The following is a 14,835-nucleotide window of genomic DNA, read 5'->3' on the forward strand; positions in this document are numbered from 1 at the left end:
AACCTCTCCTCCTCCTAGAGGTTCAACATAGTTTTAGCTGGTTAGCAGCTTGACTTCAGGCAATGAATCAAGACATAGGGGAAATGATTCACAAGTTGAGGGAATTGGGACTTTATTAAAATGGTGTTAGGTAAGGTAATCTGTGTTTGTGTTAGAGACCTATAATTTATGTAGGTTCACATGCACTTCTTTTTTGTTTAGAAACTGCATAAATTGGGAAATGTGTAGAGTGTTGTGGAACCAAATGTATTTGTATGTGTTCAACACACTGTACCGTTGACTCAATTATCCATGTCGGGATTGGTGGTGTTAGTCGCTCAGTCGTGTCCAACTCTTTGCAACCCCATGGACTGTAGCCCACCAGGCTCCTCCCTCCATGGGGATTCTCCAGGCAAGAATGCTGGAGTGGGGTGCCAGGCCCTGCTCCAGGGGAATCTTCCCAACCCAGGGGTCGAACCCAGGGCTCCACTATTGCAGGCAGATTCTTTACCATCTGAGCCACCAGGGAAGCCCATGTCGGGATTATTCACTTTAAAAAAATTGATTAATTTATTTTAATTGGAGGCTAATTACCTTACAATATTGTAGTGGTTTTGCCATACATTGACAAGAATCAGCCATGGAAGTACATGTGTTTCCCATCCTGAACCCCCCTCCTACCTCCCTCCCCATCCCATCCCTCTGGGTCATCCCAGTGCACCAGCCATGAACACCCTGCCTCATGCATCGAACCTGGACTGGTGATCTATTTCACATATGGTAATATACATGTTTCAGTGCTATTCTCTCAATCATCCCACCCTCTCCCTCTCCCACAGAGCCCAAAAGTCTGTTCTTTACATCTGTGTCTCGTTTGCTGTCTTGCATACAGGGTCATTGTTCCCATCTTTCTAAATTCCATATATATGCATTAGTATACTGTATTGGTATTTTTCTTTCTGGCCTACTTCACTCTGTATAATCGGCTCCAGTTTCATCCACCTCATTAGAACTGATTCAAATGTATTCTTTTTAATGGCTGAGTAATACTCCATTGTGTATATATACCACAGCTTTCTTATCCATTCATCTGCTGATGGACATCTAGGTTGCTTCCATGTCCTGGCTATTACAAACAGTGCTGCGATGAACATTGGGGTACACGTGTCTCTTTCATTTCTTGTTTCCTCAGTGTGTATACCCAGCAGTGGGATTGCTGGGTCATAAGGCAGTTCTATTTCCAGGTTTTTAAGGAATCTCCACATTGTTCTCCATAGTGGCTGTACTAGTTTGCATTCCCACCAACAGTGTAAGAGGGTTCCCTTTTCTCCACACCCTCTCCAGCATTTATTGCTTGTAGACTTTTGGATCACAGCCATTCTGACTGGTGTGAAATGGTACCTCATTGTGGTTTTGATTTGCAATTCTCTCATAATGAGTGATGTTGAGCATCTTTTCATGTGTTTGTTAGCCCTCTGTATGTCTTCTTTACAGAAATGTCTGTTTAGTTCTTTGGTCCATTTTTTGATTGGGTCATTTATTTTTCTGGTATTGAGCTGCATGAGCTGCTTGTATATTTTTTGAGATTAATTCTTTGTCAGTTGCTTCCTTTGCTATGATTTTCTCCCATTCTGAAGGCTGTCTTTTCACTTTGCTTATAGTTCCTTCGTTGTGCAAAAGCCTTTAAGTTTAATTAGGTCCCATTTGTTTATTTTTGCTTTCATTTCCATTACTCTGGGAGGTGGGTCATAGAGGATCCTGCTGTGATTTATGTCAGAGAGTGTTTTGCCTGTGTTTTCCTCTGGGAGTTTTAGATTATTCACTTTTAATTTGCAATCTGGCTTCTCCTTTCAGTTAGGATGTTTCAGGGCTGCTCTTGGAATGCCAACTAATTAAAATAATTTAAGTAAAACATAATTAGGTACAAAAATAAAATCCAATCTTTTCTCAGCTCCTGAAGATTCTGCCACTAAAATGTAACTCTAATTCATCCACTATCTTTTCATTCTCCAGCACCATTTTACTGCAGAGAACTTTATTGCTTTCCATGGGTTATCGTAGTAGTTCCCTATCTGGCTTTCCTGCTCACCTCTTCCCCATCCAATAATCATTCTGCTGATAGTAATCTTCAACAAACAAACACACCTCTCAACACAAAATTTTCTTTGCTTGAATACGTTTAATGACTCATCAGATTGCATGTACATACCAAACTGATCATTTAAGGCTTCTTCGTGCCGCCTGCCCCAGGAAGCTTACCTGATCAGAGCTCCATGTCTTATCTCGCTTCCCAGCTGTGAATCTTAATGCACTAGATGTTTTTCTCTAAGGGAGACTAAGGTATTCCTGAACTCCTGTTGTCTTTCTGCTGTCCTGTCCTTTTATTTTATTTAAAACATTTTTTATTTATATTGAAGTTTAGCTGTTTTACAATGTTGTATTACTTTCTGCTATACAGCAAAGTGAATCAGATACACACTCACACACACACACACACACACACATATACGTGGGTCCCCTTTTCCAGCACAGAGCACTGAGCAGTGTTTCCTGTGCTACACAGCAGGTTCTCCTTTGTTTCCTATCTTCTTACATAATAGTGTATATATATCTATCTATCTCAATCTCCCAGGCCATCCCAGCCCTCACCCACTTTCCCCCTTGCTGTCCATACATTTGTCCTCTACCTCTGTGTTTCTATTTCTGCTTTGCAAATAGGTTCATCTGTACCATTTTTCTAGATTCCACATATATGCATTTATATTAATTAGGGTCTCCACAGGAATTCATCTCAGCTACTATGCAGTAGTGTAGCTAATAGATGGGGAAACAATGGAAACAGTGACAGGCTTTATTTCTGTAGGCTCCAAAATCACTGCAGATGGTGACTGCAGCCATGAAATTAAAAGAGGCTTACTCCTTGGAAGGAAAGCTATGCCCAACCTAGACAGCTTACTGAAAAGCACAGAGATGACTTTGCTACAACGGTCTGTCTGGTCAAAGGAAATCTACTCTGAATACTTGTTGGAAGGACTGATGCTGAAGCTGAAGCTCCAATACTTGCGCCACCTGATGTGAAAAGCCGACTCATTGGAAAAGACCCTGATGCTGGAAAGACTAAAGGCAGGAGGAGAAGGGGAAGACAGAGGATGAGATGGTTGGATGGCATCACTAACTCAGGGGTCATGAGTTTGAACACTTTGGGAGTTGGTGATGGACAGGGAAGTCTGGTGTGCTGCAGTCCATGGGGTCGCAAAGAGTCGGACAAGACTGAGCGACTGAACTGAATTATGCAGTACCTAGCTTGGTGACTGACCCCAAAGAGCTGCAACTTGCCTACTTAACTAACGGCTCTAGGTGTCTCACCTAGAGCCAGACATCCTGGAATGCGAAGTCAAGTGGGCCTTAGGAAGCATCATTATGAACAAAGCTAGTGGAGGTGATGGAATTCCAGTTGAGCTGTTTCAAATCCTAAAAGATGATGCTGTGAAAGTGCTGACTCAATATGCCAGCAAATTTAGAAAACTCAGCAGTGGCCACAGGACTGGAAAAGGTCAGTTTTCATTCCAACCCCAAAGAAAGGCAATGCAAAAGAATGCTCAAACTACCGCACAGTTGCACTCATCTCATATGCTAGTAAAGTAATGCTCAAAATTCTCCAAGCCAGGCTTCAGCAATACGTGAACCATGAACTTCCTGATGTTCAAGCTGGTTTTTGAAAAGGCAGAGGAATCAGACATCAAATTGCCAACATCCGCTGGTTCATGGAGAGTTCCAGAAAAACATCTATTTCTGCTTTATTGACTATGCCAAAGCCTTTGACTGTGTGGATCACAACAAACTGTGGAAAATTCTGAAAGAGATGGGAATACCAGACCACCTGACCTGCCTCCTGAGAAATCTGTATGCAGGTCAAGAAGCAACAGTTAGAACTGGACATGGAACAACAGACTGGTTCCAGATCCGGTAAGGAGGACGTCAAAGCTGTATATTGTCACCCTGCTTATTTAACTTATATGCAGAGTACATCATGCAAAATGCCAGGCTGGATGAGCACAAACTGGAATCAAGATTGCTGGGAGAAATATCAATAAGCTCAGATACGCAGATGACACCACTGTTATGGCAGAAAGTGAAGAGGAACTAAAGAGCCTCTTGATGAAAGTGAAAGAGGAGAGTAAAAAAGTTGGCTTGAAACTCAACATTCAGAAAACGAAGATCATGGCATCTGGTTCCATCACTTCATGGGAAATAGATGGGGAAACAGTGGAAACAGTGACAGACTTTATTTGGGGGGCTCCAAATTAACTGCAGATGGTGACTGCAGCCATGAAATTAAAAGACACTCCTTGGAAGAAAAGTTATGACCAACCTAGATAGTATATTCAAAAGCAGAGACATTACTTTGCCAACAAAAGTCCATCTAGACAAGGCTATGGTTTTTCCAGTAGTCATGTATGGATGTGAGAGTTGGACTTTTAAGAAAGCTGAGCGCCGAAGAATTGATGCTTTTGAACTGTGGTGTTGGAGAAGACTCTTGAGAGTCCCTTGTACTGCAAAGAGGTCCAACCAGTCCATCCTAAAGGAAATCAGTCCTGAATATTCATTGGAAGGACTGATGCTGAAGCTGAAACTCCAATACTTTGTCCATCTGATGTGATGAACTGACTCATTGGAAAAGACCCTGATGCTGGGAGAGACTGAAGGCAGGAGAAGGGGCCAACAGAGGATGAGATGGTTGGATGGCATCACTGACTCTACTGTCACGAGTTTGAGCAAGCTCCAGGAGTTGGTGATGGACAGGGAAGCCTGGTGTGCTGCAGTTCATGGGGTTGCAAAGAGTCAGACATGACTGCATGACTGAACTGAACTAACTGCTAACAAATCCCATGGTCAGGAATTTTGGTCTTTTATTCCCTGAGTCTGAATTTGGTAATAAGGAGTTCATGATCTGAGCCACAGTCAGCTCCTGGTCTTGTTTTTGTTGACAGTGTAGAGCTTCTCCATCTTTGGCTGCAGAGAATATAATCAATCTGATTTTGGTGTTGACCATCTGGTGATGTCCATGTGTAGAGTCTTCTCTTGTGTTGTTGGAAGAGGGTATTTGCTATGACCAGTGCATTTTCTTGGCAAAACTCTATTAGTCTTTGCCCTGCTTCATTCCATATTACCAAATTCAGACTGAAATTGAAGAAAACAGGGAAAACCGCTAGACCATTCAGGTATGACCTAAATCATATCCCTTACAATTATACAGTGGAAGTGAGAAATAGATTTAAGGGCCTAGATCTGATAGATAGAGTGCCTGATAAACTATGGAGTGAGGTTCGTGACATTGTACAGGAGACAGGGATCAAGACCATCTCCATGGAAAAGAAATGCAAAAAAGCAAAATGGCTGTCTGAGGAGGCCTTACAAATAGCTGTGAAAAGAAGAGAAGCAAAAAGCCAAGGAGAAAAGGAAAGATATAAGCATCTGAATGCAGAGTTTCAAAGAATAGCAAGAAGAGATAAGAAAGGCTTCTTCAGCGATCAATGCAAAGAAATAGAGGCAAACAACAGAATGGGAAAGACTAGAGATCTCTTCAAGAAAATTAGAGATACCAAGGGAACATTTCATGCAAAGATGGGCTCGATAAAGGACAGAAATGGTATGGACCTAACAGAAGCAGAAGATATTAAGAAGAGATGGCAAGAATACACAGAAGAACTGTACAAAAAAAGATCTTCACGACCTGGATAATCACAATGGTGTGATCACTCATCTAGAGCCAGACATCCTGGAATGTGAAGTCAAGTGGGCCTTAGAAAGCATCACTACGAACAAGCTAGTGGAGGTGATGGAATTCCAGTAGAGCTAGTTCAAATCCTGAAAGATGATGCTGTGAAAATGCTGCACTCAATATGCCAGCAAATTTGGAAAACTCAGCAGTGGCCACAGGACTGGAAAGGTCAGTTTTCATTCCAATTCCAAAGAAAGGCAATGCCAAAGAATGCTCAAACTACTGCACAACTGCACTCATCTCACATGCTAGTAAAGTAACGCTCAAGATTCTCCAAGCCAGGCTTCAGCAATACGTGAACCGTGAACTTCCTGATGTTTAAGCTGGTTTTAGAAATGGCAGAGGAACCAGACATCAAATTGCCTACATCCCCTAGATCATGGAAAAAACAAGAGAGTTCCAGAAGAACATCTATTTCTGCTTTATTGACTATGCCAAAGCCTTTGACTGTGTGGATCACAATAAACTGTGGAAAACTCTGAAAGAGATGGGAATACCAGACCACCTGACCTGCCTCTTGAGAAACCTGTATGCAGGTCAGGAAGCAACAGTTAGAACTGGACATGGAGCAACAGACTGGTTCCCAATAGGAAAAGGAGTACGTCAAGGCTGTATATTATCACATGCTTATTTAACTTCTATGCAGAGTATATCATGAGAAATGCTGGACTGGAAGAAACACAAGCTGGAATCAAGATTGCTGGGAGAAATATCAATAACCTCAGATATGCAGATGACACCACCCTTATGGCAGAAATTGAAAAGAAACTAAAAAGCCTCTTGATGAAAGTGAAGGAGGAAAGTGAAGAAGTTGGCTTAAAGCTCAACATTCAGAAAACAAAGATCATGGCATCAGTCCCATCACTTCATGGGAAATAGATGGGGAAACACTGGAAACAGTGTCAGACTTTATTTTTTGGGGCTCCAGAATCACTGCAGATGGTGACTGCAGCCATAAGATTAAAAGACGCTTACTCCTTGGAAGAAAAGTTATGACTAATCTAGATAGCATATTCAAAAGCAGAGACATTACTTTGCCGACTAAGGTCCGTCTAGTCAAGGCTATGGTTTTTCCAGTGGTCATGTATGGATGTGAGAGTTGGACTGTGAAGAAGGCTGAGCACCAAAGAATTGATGCTTTTGAACTGTGGTGTTGGAGAAGACTCTTTAGAGTCCCTTGGACTGCAAGGAGATCTAACCAGTCCATTCTGAGGGAGATAAGCCCTGGGATTTCTTTGGAAGGAATGATGCTAAAGCTGAAACTCCAGTACTTTGGCCACCTCATGCAAAAGAGTTGACTCACTGGAAAAGACTCTGATGCTGGGAGGGATTGGGGGCAGGAGGAGAAGGGGACGACCGAGGATGAGATGGCTGGATGGCATCACTGACTTGATGGACACCACTCTGAGTGAACTCTGGGAGTTGGTGATGGACAGGGAGGCCTGGCGTGCTGCGATTCACGGGGCTGCAAAAAGTTGGACAGGACTGATCGACTGAACTGAACTGATCCCCTGAGTGTCTAGCATAGTGCCTGGCACACAGTAGGTGCTCAGTGAACACTACTGAATGAATAAAGCACCAGAGGACAGGCTCCACGCCCACGGCAGAGCTCCAGGGACGCACACACATGAAGGGCAGTGGCAGCAGGGCATGGGCTGGAGCTGTCCTGGGCTCCTTGAGAAGAGAGATCCCCGGCCCGCCCAGCCATGCAGGCTGTGCACAAAACCCTTCCTCGAAAAAAAATTCATGTGTATGTGTACACTCTCCTAAATATTTGTTTATACACACACTATCTACATAATACATGAAAATATCCTCACTCCATATGTGTATATATATATATGGATTGTATACATATAAAATCAGTTCAGTTCAGTTCAGTCACTCAGTCGTGTCCAACTCTTTGTGACCCCATGGGCTGCAGCATGCCACGCCTCCCTGTCCTTCACCAACTCCCGGAATTTACTCAAACTCATGTCCATCGAATCAGTGATGCCATCCAACCATCTCATCCTCTGTCGTCCCCTTCTCCTCCCGCCTTCAATCCTTCCCAGCATCAGGGTCTTTTCAAATGAGTCAGCTCTTTGCATCAGGTGGCCAAAGTACTGGAGTTTCAGTTTCAACATAAGTCCTTCTGATGAATATTCAGGACTGATTTTCTTTAGGATGGACTAGTTGGATATTCTTGTAGTCCAAGGGACACTCAAGAGTCTTCTCCAATAAAACCACAGTTCAAAAGCATAAATTCTTCGGTGCTTGGCTTTCTTTATGGTCCATCTCTCACATCCATACATGACCACTGGAAAAACCATAGCCTTGACTAGAGGGACCTCTGTTGGAAAAATAATGTCTCTGCTTTTGAATATGCTGTCCAGGTTGGTCATAACTTTCCTTCCAAGGAGTAAGTGTCTTTTAATTTCATGGCTGCAGTCACCATCTGTAGTGATTTTGGAGGCCCCCAAAATCTTTTGCCATCAAGTGATGGGACCAGATGCCATGATCTTAGTTTTTTGAATGTTGAGTTTTAAGCCAACTTTTTCACTCTCCTCTTTCACTTTCCTCAAGAGGCTCTTTAGTTCCTCTTCACTTTCTGCCATAAGGGTGGTATCATCTGCATATTTGAGGTTATTGATATTTCTCCTGGCAATCTTCATTCCAGCTTGTGCTTCTTCCAGCCCAGTGTTTCTTATGATGTACTCTGCATATAAGTTAAATAAGCAGGGTGACAATATACAGCCTTTGGAAGAGCCACTCAAACTCCATGACAGGCCCTACCGGACCACAATTCCGATTTCCTCAGAAGGATAAACTCAAGTTTCCTCCAAACTGGCTCAGCACTTAAAAGCCAATCCGCTGCCAGCCCAGGAAAATCAAACCAAGCGCAGGAAATAAAACCAATCAGGACCCGCAGCCAGCCCGGGAAATAGAGCCAGTTAGAACTCAACACCTAACCCCTCTGAGGGTGAGCAATCTGACCCAGAGATTCCTGTTTCTAAAATTTTTCAAACGAGAATACCCCATACAAGCAATGCAACCCAGGGCTCAGGGCTCCTCTCCTTAGCTGCTGCGTTGGTAAGGGTGGGAGCCCCAGCTGGAGCTTGGTAATAAAGACACTCTTGCTTTTGCATCAGATATAGGTTCCCTGGTGGTCACTGGGAGATTTGGCGACTTGGGCATTACACGTTGACGTACTCCTTTTCCTATCTGGAACCAGTCTTGTTCCATGTCCAGTTCTAACTGTTGCCTCCTGACTTGCGTACAGATTTCTCAGGAGGCAGGTCAAGTGGTCTGGTATTCCCATCTCTTTCAGAATTTTCCACAGTTTATTGTGATCCACACAGTCAAAGGCTTTGGCATAGTCAATAAAGCGGAAGGAGATGTTCTTCTAGAACTCTCTTGCTTTTTCGATGATCCAGCGGATGTTGACAATTTGATCTCTGGTTCCTCTGCCTTTTCTGAAACCAGCTGGAACATCTGGAAGTTCACATATAAAATAGGTAAATATATAAAAATGTGTGTGTATACGTATATCATAGGTTAAAAAGTACATGTAAGTAAATTAATTCTCGTACAGCCTTGACTCGGAATGGCGAGAGACGGGTCAGGACAGCCGGGGCCGCCCCTTGGCCCCTCGGGGACCGCCAGAGCGGAAGGGCGCGGTTGGCCTTTCTGGCTTGCTGTCCGCCGCCCCGCCATCGGGTGGGCTCCGGGCGGGTGATCCGGGCTGCGCGGCCCGGGAGCGGAGGCTGGCGGCGGCCGCAGCGCCCATCCTGCGGGAGAGCCCCAGGTCGCCCGGCGGCGCGCGGGGCCCCAGTCCCAGGGCGGCGCGGGCAGGGCCGGCCCGCGGATGCTCCTGCTTCTGTGCCCCGGCGGAGGCGGGCGCCGCCCCCCGCACGCCGGCTCTCGCCAGCGCGGGCTTACCAGGAGTCTGGAGGCTGAGGTCGGTGCGACGGCGCCTGGTCACTGTCGCTGTTCCCCGAGGCTGGTAGCGCAGGTGCCCAAGCCATCCTGGAGTTGTACTGAAATCACGTGAAAAGGTGATCCGTTTCCATTTTCAGTCCCTTCAGACTGAGTATGAGAGAGACTCCCACTGGTCCTTGGATGGTCTTTAATATCTAACACGTGTTAATAAATACACCTTTTCAATCAAGATAGAATAGGCCTCAGGTCAGGAGTTTGGGGCTGGTAACAGCATCTGACCAGAATTTGATAACATTGCTTTTGTTTTCACTTTATTTCTTTTTGTTCATTTATATATGTAGTTAATTGCTTTTCGTGGTAGGTAAGGTCGGCTGTCGATGGTGGTGATAAAGTTCTGTTTTAAAATTTAAGTAAAAATGACTCCATTTATTGAAAGATACGTAATAGTGTAATTGGTTTGTGGATGCAGAAAAGTGCGGAAGTTTAACAGGCTGGAGAATGACTTCCTTGTGTCTAGACTGGACAGGGGTCTTTTTGAAGAGACTTGTCATTTTGAAATTTTTACGTATTTGATTGAGCTCTGAGAGCTAATTCCTTTTCTCACACCAGTGTCCTGGGTGACACACTACATCAGTGAATCATATCCAACGTGGTGCAATAGAATTGTTTTTATCACATAATTTGAAGCTGATTACAGTTTAGGCAGGGTTTTATTTTTAATTAATTTTAATTGGAGAGTAATTACATTATTGTGATGGTTTTGGCTACACATCAAAATGAATTGGCCACAGGTATACATGTGTCCCTCCCATCCTGAACACACATCCCACCTCCCTTCCAACCCTGCCCCTCTGGGTTGCCTTAGAGCAGCAGCTTTGGCTGCTCTTAAGCAGGGTTTTAAAACAACTGTGTACTTAGTGACCCCAAATGATATTGTACCTTAGTGTCTCTTTTTATTCCATTATCTGCTATGTAGGGTTTTTTTTCTTTTTTTCTATTTTTGGTGTAATTGCCGCTTCCCTCCTCTCACTCTTTTCAGAGTTCTGAGTTAAGGGGTACATAAACATCCACTTCTAAATTGATACGGTTCCCCACCGAGTGCAGGCTTTCCTAAATAGAGCGCCTGGCCCAGAAGAAAGAGAAAATGTGCCAAATAGACATTTTCAACAGAAGTACTTCCGGCGGTATATGTTGGAAATGTCCTGTCTTCTTTGCTGGCCGTCATCCGTTTTTCTTAATTTCACTTTATAGCAGTCAGTTGTTGACTGCTTAACAGTCAACTGTACTTAGAGCAATGACAGTATCACTTGGGGGAAACTCATTTTAAAACTTTGTTTTGTGAATTTCTTTAGCATGAAAAAGCAGTGTCCCTGATAAATGAAATAGATATAGGAAGATTTCCATGATTGCTCACCCGAATTCTTCAAAAGCTTCACCTGAAGGTTTGTATGTTTGAATTTCTATAGCTTATAATTTGTTCTTGTGATTCCACTGCCACTCTGTTTCTACTTGAAGAACTTTTTTGCAAGGTGGTGTTCTGCAGCAATACTGGAGAATACTGGGTCTTAATGGCAACCCAGTCCGGTACTCTTGCCTGGAAAATCCCACGGACGGACGGGCTTGGTGGGCTACAATCCATGGAGTCATGAAGACTGAGCGTCTTCATTTTCACTTTTCACTTTGGTGCATTGGAGAAGGAAATGGCAACCCACTCCAGTGTTCTTGCCTGGAGAATCCCAGGGACAGGGGAGCCTGGTGGGCTGCCGTCTATGGGGTCGCACAGAGTCGGACATGACTGAAGTGACTTAGCAGCAGCAGCAGAAAATTTGATGATAGTCCATGATCAAAAGTTTGGGAAATTCTGCCTTCATTCCAAATACTGTTTTTAAAAAAAGTTATAGAACTTTTCAGAGTATATTTTATGGTAGTGTTAATAATAAATATTTAAGGGTGAATATTGTGTGCAGAATTTTCCGTACGTACTTGACCATGGAACTGTTTTATCTGTTTTGGGACAAAGGCTTTGTGGAACTTGCTTTGGGAAAATTCTGATATCATGATTTCATTTTTCCTCTTAATAATAATTCTGTGGTTTTGCTATCAACCAGTATATAATCTTTCTCTTCCACTTTTATTTCAAGGGTGTGGTTATCTTGAATGTATTGATAGTTGGTAATTCACTACTTGGTCACTAAACTTATTTCTTTATTGGGTTATAGAAGAATTATGAAAATCAGACACCAGAAATACCCAATTCATTACCAGAAACTAGTGTAATCCAATATACTTTGTTTACAGAAGTCTAGAATGGGTACCATACATTTCAGAAAGATTGATTTTAAAACTTTAAGTTATCTCATAGATTGACTTGTGGGTACCACCATATTTCCCTATTATGATAATTAGGTCTTAGTATATTAACATAAAGGACAATCACAAGTGTAAACCCCAGCATATAGAAATGTGTGAGGATTTTGGTGGTTGTTGTTACAGTGTGTTTAGGGTGCTACCGGCATTTCTCTATATAGAAAAATTAATATCCACTTTCCATTTAAAATTTAAGTTTCTTGGACACTTGGTTTCTAATTTTATAACATGGGCCTTAAATTTTTTCTCCCATTGAGAAGATAAAAATGAATGTATCTCTTTAGCTTTCTCTTTAATACCCATTTATGTGTGGGTTACTTTTGGCACAGAGGGAGAAGTTAAGCTGCTGTTGGAAGCAAACAATGTGACTTACATTTAATATTTATCTGCCCGGGGATGTTGTTGGATTAAGATGTTGAAGAGAGTTTGGAACTTTGTTTTAGAGCTGTGTTCTCCATTTGTTGTTCTGCTCACATATTTTAAGCTCCACCTGCTTTTAAGGGTGCGCGTGTCTTGTATCAGTTATCGGGGGGAGATAAATGTTTCCTTGTCCCCCTTCACTCCACTTTATGAATAAAACTTCAAACCACTTTATTAATAAGATGCTTTTGAAGATCTTAAGAATGTTCTTTTGTTTTTGCTCTCTTTTTTAAAAAAAATCTCACTTTCTTATACATTTTGAGGACATTGAAGTTTGTTTTTCTATGTGCTCAATCACTATTTTTATTTTGTCAAAAAAGCACCTCATTTGGCATATGTTAAAAGGAATCAGTTGACAAACTTGGATGTTAGATTGTACATATTCATTGAATTTAATGCAACATGTGGCTTAGTGATTATACATTAGTAATACTGTTATTCTGTTCCTCATATTGACAAACTCTGGTACTGTAAGTCATTATTTCAAGAAGGTATATGGTAGTCACAGAAAATTACATTAAGTGATTCATAATGCAGGTTGACCCAAGTCTTTACATTCAAAGACTGCCTTTATTAACCCACATAGTTGTCCCTAATCCTCATTTCTGCCAGCTCCTCCCATAAACTTCCTGCACATTAATCTTAGAAAGAGTGATGGATGGTTTCTTTTTTTCTTTTATGTATAAGGATTCTCATGGAGAGATGGGTTTTAGGGTCTCTAAGGTCAATGCAGAAGGTGGCGATCTCATAGAGACGAGACTGTTTCAGGGAGGGAGAGGCAATTCCTTAGGAAAGCACCGCGTTGGATCCTAACATAACACTTCTTCATAAGTCAGTTTCAGTTGTATTATTTTTCTTCCGAAGTTTGTTGGAGCTGTTTGCTGTTTCTGTAGTTGAACACTTAGATTTGGAGTGCATGTTTGTCTTTTAGCCCTAGAATCACCCTAGTACACGTGAGATCTCAGCACACACTGACCGAGGAAGCAGAAGACACATTCTGCATCTCACACTCACTGACTTCAGGACTTAACTCGTTCAGGGAATGGTGGACCTCATTATTTAGTCTGGAGAAGGAAATGGCAACCCACTCCAGGATTTTGCCTGGAGAATCCCATGGACTGAGGAACCTTGTGGGCTACAGTCTATGGGGTCGCAAAGAGCTGGGCACGACTGAGTGACTAAGCAGCAACAATTATTTAGTTAGTATTCTATCTCTGTTTGCACAGTGTATAGATGAAGTCATATAAGTGAATCCTGTTTGAATTCACATAAATTAAAATGTCATTCTGTTCGATTAACTGATGACTTATTTACACTTTGTCCCTTTTGTGTCTTTCCAACTTATGCCTTCAGAATCTTCAGGTTCTCTTGTCTTAAAATTTAAAAGTACTACTGGGAGATGGTGATGGACAGGGAGGCCTGGTGTGCTGCAATTCATGGGGTCACAAAGAGTCGGACACGACTGAGCGACTGGACTGAACTGAACTATATCTATTAAAGAAAGGCTCTTACCTATCACCAGTCTCTTACTGATTTATGGGATTAGAGCCTGTGAGGAGAGAGAAAAGTTTCTTAAACATAAACTCTCTGGTATTCTGTCTTTGTCAGGGAAGTATATTCTCATAAAAATCTTGTAGGTAAACAAATATTCTGTGTGTCCTAGTGAAAAAAAGGAGGGGATAAGATAGTATAGATTTAGGTGTTAACTTTTAAAGTGGGAGGAATGTGAGTATCTTCACCTAGTTGGTGCCAATTTGAGGAATTCTAATATGATTCCCTGTTTTCCTTCCAACTATATTGAATTGGGTTCTGTTGCTGCAAGCCAAGTTATTCTAATTGAATTTAGATTCAGACATGACTGTTTCCCATGGCTTCCATTCTTGTAGGCTTTATTTATACTGCTTTGGACAGTAAGGGTTTGCCTTTATTTATATTCACAGCATTAATCACCTATTAATTTTTCATTTTAGGTTATTAAAACATCACATTCATTAGTATAATAATTAGAAAGTCAGTTATCCTCCTAAGGACCAAAACATTTGAGAACAACTCTGATATTTAATTTCTTATATTTTAAAAGGTCTGGCTGAAGATTTTGACTTGAGTTTTGTCCCCATGTTAATATTGTTGTAGGGAGGTTTAGACTTATTAAATAGGTGTGTGTCCTGGAACAAGACATTTCTCTGGATCCTAGTGATTTCTACCATCCAGCTAAAAACTAACTGTATTACATTTGGTAGATAGTGGAGAATAAGGCAAAGGATTTGAAGGTGGCATTGATATGTACTAAAAACAACACGGGCTTTGGGATCACACTGTTTACCTCTTGGGGACTAGCTAAAGACTCTCGAGCAGGTTACTTACCT

This window comes from Ovis canadensis, chromosome 7 (genome assembly GCF_042477335.2).
Source record: "Ovis canadensis isolate MfBH-ARS-UI-01 breed Bighorn chromosome 7, ARS-UI_OviCan_v2, whole genome shotgun sequence".
Taxonomy (NCBI): domain Eukaryota; kingdom Metazoa; phylum Chordata; class Mammalia; order Artiodactyla; family Bovidae; genus Ovis; species Ovis canadensis.